This window comes from Chinchilla lanigera, unplaced genomic scaffold (assembly GCF_000276665.1).
Source record: "Chinchilla lanigera isolate Chin_1 unplaced genomic scaffold, ChiLan1.0 scaffold00141, whole genome shotgun sequence".
In the NCBI taxonomy this organism is placed as follows: Eukaryota; Metazoa; Chordata; class Mammalia; order Rodentia; family Chinchillidae; genus Chinchilla; species Chinchilla lanigera.
The window spans coordinates 149408-153376 of NW_004955542.1; the positions used below are offsets into that span (position 1 = coordinate 149408).

A 3969-nucleotide genomic window follows, 5' to 3' on the forward strand; every position below is an offset into this window, starting at 1 on the left:
AAATCCTCCTGCCTCAGCCTCCCAGAATGCCAGAATTACAAGTGTGTACCACCATGTCTGACTTTATTGCCCTTGATAAACCATTAGAAACTTACAGCTAGTAGTGGTTATATACTTGTGATCTCACCATTCAGGAAGCTGAGGCAGGGGGATCGCCATGAGCTAGAGGCCAGCCTGGGCTACGTAGTAAGTTCAAGGCCAGCCTGAACTGTATAGTGAGACCCTGTCTCAAAACAAAGAAACAGTCGTTGGTCTTGTTCACCTTTATGTTTAGGTGTTAGCAGTTTGGGTACATATTCCTGGACCCACCTCATGTCTAATGAAAAAGGAAACAGATCTGCACACTATCTGCTTTTTGTTTAAGGGGCTACTTTTTATTATTAATAAACTTCTTTCAAGCAGTCTGGGGATGTTCTGAAAATGTGAGTAGAAACTACAGTTACCTTATATCCTCTTGCTCTCCCTACACACACACACACACACACACACACACACACACAATTTTCCCTATTACAAATACTTTGTGCTGGGCCTGGTGGTGTGCACCTGTGATCCCAGCTACCAGTGAAGCTAAGAGGGTCACAAGTTTAAAGCCAGCCTGAGCAACTTAGTGAGATCCTATAGTAGGAAAGCTGAGTATGTAGCTTAGTGGTAAAGCTCTTGCCTGGCATATAGCAGGCCCTGGATGTGACCTCAGTGCTGCAAAAGAATTTTAAATAAAAATAATTTACACTTCATTGGTAACATCACAATTGATGAAACAATACTGGTACATTGTGGTGTGTTACTTGGGTCTTGACAATGCGGGTCAGATGTTCCCTATTACAGCATCTCTTTGGTTTGGTTTTTGTTTCCTTTTCAGACGGGTCTCCCTAGGCAGTTCAGGCTGCCTTTGAACTCAGGGCAATCCTTCTGCCTCAGCCTCCTGAGTTCTAAGATTACAGGCATGCACCACACCTGGCTCATTACAGCATCTTATAGAATAGTTTCACCTCCCTAAAAATCTATGATGCCAGGCATGGTGGTGCAAGCCTGTAATCCCAGCACTCTGGAGGCTGAGGCAGGAGGACTGCCACAAGTTCGAGGCCAGCCTGAGATACACAGTGAGTTTGAGGACAGCCTAAACTACATAATGAGACCTTACCTCAGGAAAAAAAAAAAAAATCCTGTACAGCACCTTACTATCTCTATATAGTTTTGCTCTTTTTTTCCTGCAATGTCATGTTCTTGGAGTCATGCTATATGTAATCTTTTCAGACTAGCTTTCTTTTTTTTTTAATTTTAAAAATAAAAGGAATACATTAACAGACAGACAACCTTTCAGACTAGCTACTTTCACTTACCAACATGCATTTTAAGTTTCTTCTTTTTGTGACTTGATATCTCTTTTTTTTTTTTTTTTTTTTTGGGTTTTTTTCCAGTACTGGGAACCGAACTCACGACCTTGCACTTGCCAGGCCGGCGCTGTGCCGCTGAGCTAAATTCCCAGCCCCCAAGATATCTCATTTCTTTGAAATCCAAAAATTACTCAAATGTATGATATACTTGTTTATCCATTCACCTATTTAGGGACATCTTATTTACTTCCTTTTTTTTTTTGGTCTTTTTGAGACAGTGTCACTATACAGTTGAGGCTGGCCTTGAACTCACTTTGTGGCCTAGGCTAGTCTCAAAGTCACAATGCTCCTCCTGGCTCAGCCTCCGCAGTGCTGGGGTTACAGGTGTGCACCACCACGCCCCGCTGCTTCCAGTTTCTGACAACTGTGAACAGAGCCGCTGTAGTCATTTGTGTGCAGGCTTTCCTATGGATGTGTTTCCAGCTCATCTGGCGATGTGGCATCTGCAGTTTTGTAAAGAGCTGCAAAGCTGCCTCCTAAGGCGACCACACTGAGCAGGAGGTAACCAGAAAAGGGCCGGGAAACAAGGTAAATCCCCCTTCCAGGTTCACTGGCCAGGCCTGGGCCAGTTCTAAATGCGACAGAAAAAGGCAACCAGATAACTCATCTCTTTTCACCAGCCAGCTCCCACCCTGTGCAGCGTCTTTTCTTTCAGATCTTTGCTCTTGCTGCTACTTTGGGTGTCCTACTCTTTGTCCTACTTCTTTGTTTAGGACGGCAAGAACCTGTGTGTGTCCACTAGCAGGAAAAGGGAGTTGCACCACATCCTCGCCAGCATCTGGTATCATCCTCAGTGCTTTTAATTTTTTATTTTGAAACAGAGTCTTGCTGAGCGTGGTGGTGCACACCTGTAATCCCAGCACTTGGGAGGCTGAGGCAGGAGGATGGTTGTGAGTTTGAGACCAGCCTGAGCTACAAAGTGAGCTCAAGTTCAGCCTGAACTGCATAGCGAGACCCTGCCTCAAAAAGACAAAAAAAAGAAAGAAAGAAAAGAAACAGAGCTTCCCTAAGTTGCCCAGGCTGGCCTCAAACTTGTGATCTTCCCACTTCACCCTCATGAATCGTGAGGATAATAGGCATGCACTACCATGACCTTCAGAGATGGTTACACAGTGAGGAGCTATTTTCTCAGTAATTCTCAGTCCAGAGTTTTGTTTCATTTTTTGAGGTTCCAGGCATTGAACAGAGGGCTTCATGTATGCTAAGCAAGTGCTGTACCACTGAGCTATACCCCCTGCCCCTCCAATTTTTCATTCACATAAATAATGTGGCTGTGCACATGCTGTTTGTACATGGTTGGCTGGTTCTGCCCGCTCCAATTAACTATTGCTGTGAAACAGACAACCTGGAAACTTCATGGTTTAAAAGGACCATTTTCTATCCTGCAGTTTTCTGAGGCAGGGCTTTTGGCAGGGGTCGAGTGTGTGGTTCTTCAGTCCTATGGGATAGGAAGGATTGCCAGGAAGCCTGGAGGGCTTTATGCAGCTGCCGCCAGGCCCAGCCCACCCATCTGTGCGTCCCCAGCACTGCAGCCCTGGGTGGTAGTCAGATCTGGTGCAGCTGGTGCTCAGGGCCTCAGAAGAGAGCTCCAGGAAGGTGGGAAGGGAGCTAGCTGTGAGACTCCTCAGTGTGGGAGTCCTACGTCTCCTCCTGATGACATTCTACTGTCGGGCAAGTCACTGGAGCCAACCCAGATTCAAGAGGTGAGAAAGCAGGTCCACGAGGCAGTGGGAGGCTGAGCCTGCAGTGTCCCATTAGTGCTCAAGGGTAGGGAGTGTGACATATTTTTTGTTTCATTTGAGGCAGGGTCTATGTAGTCCAAGCTGGAATTCACTGTGTAACCTAGGCTGCCCTTGAACTCATGGTGATCCTCCTGCTTCAGCCTCTTTAGTGAAGGAATTGTTGGCATGTGCCACCACACCCACCTGGGTATTGGAGGTTTTTCACAGGGTCTCATTCTGTAGTCTAGGCTGGCCTTGAACTCACTGTGTAACCTACACTGACCTCGAACTGATGGCAATCTTCCTGCCTCAGCCTCCTGAGTAATGGGATTACAGATGTGTGCCACCACAAAATAATTTATTTGCTTCTATTTGTTTTTGGTGATGTTGGGAATCAAACCTAGGGTGTAGTGTATGTTAAGCACATACTCTACCACTGAGCTACATCTTCAGCCCACATTGCAGGTCTTAAGGGCTGACTGTTTTTAAGGTCCAAGGGGAAGGTTAGACCCACTGACACTCCCATGGATGGACTAGCCCTTAAATTTCTTCAAATTTTAAGGAGGCTAGGCTTTTTTTTTTCTTTTTTACATATTTCTTGGTTGTTTGTAGTTTTTCTGTCACTTTTCTTCTCTATGTCCTTTACTCTTTTTCATAGGGAAGTTGGTCCTTATGTCTTTCATCTAAAAAAAATTATTATTAGCAAGCACGGTGGCACACACCTGTGATCCCAGCATCTCAGAGCCTTTCCTCCTCCACAGGTCAGGGCTGAGTGCCAAGGCCACACAGTGTCCTTTGTCCACGAAGGAACAGCCAGGCGAACAGGACGTGGACACAACATGACCCCACTA

At 45.8% G+C, this 3969-nt stretch overlaps 1 protein-coding gene and 1 long non-coding RNA gene across 2 annotated transcripts in view; one reads left to right on the forward strand and one right to left on the reverse strand.

The window, feature by feature from the left end:
* LOC102005636 overlaps positions 1 to 3962 on the forward strand; it is a 5132-nt gene extending 1170 nt beyond the window's left edge. Inside the window, exons 2-3 of the long non-coding RNA XR_264850.2 lie at positions 1797 to 1925; positions 3880 to 3962. This is a non-coding gene — a long non-coding RNA (uncharacterized LOC102005636). The remainder of the gene's footprint in view (positions 1 to 1796; positions 1926 to 3879) is intronic.
* Ing5 (inhibitor of growth family, member 5) overlaps positions 1 to 3969 on the reverse strand; it is a 25358-nt gene that overhangs the window by 13774 nt on the left and 7615 nt on the right. The gene's annotated exons all lie outside the window — the stretch shown is intronic.